The sequence below is a fragment of the Biomphalaria glabrata genome, chromosome 6 (genome assembly GCF_947242115.1).
Source record: "Biomphalaria glabrata chromosome 6, xgBioGlab47.1, whole genome shotgun sequence".
NCBI lineage: Eukaryota > Metazoa > Mollusca > Gastropoda > Planorbidae > Biomphalaria > Biomphalaria glabrata.
In genome coordinates, this window is record NC_074716.1 from 19,412,090 (window position 1) to 19,412,494 (window position 405).

Below are 405 nucleotides of genomic sequence, written 5' to 3' on the forward strand. Positions count from 1 at the left end.
AACATAACTCTGTGACAGATATGAATCTACAAACTATTTACTAACAAGCATACGGTCTGAACTAAAAAAAAAAAAAAAAAAACTTCGGGAATTGTCAATAATCAAAACAGTTTTTCGGGATATCACAACAGTATTCCTGTATAAGTAAATGAAAGTATACCAAAAGATCATTAAATAATGGTATAATAACCAGATATCAATAAATAAAACAAGGCTACAAATACAGTTTGAGTGGAAACTCAAAATCGGCCCCAAAAGTGGTCCACCCAGGCAGGTAAAAAAGCAGGTTTCAATATTTTTATTAGGAATATCAGAAAGAAATTTATCAAAGGCGAATGACAGAGAAGAATGGAGAAAGAAGGATGGTAGATCTTGTGTGGTGCCCCCATGGTCCAGCAGACCTAG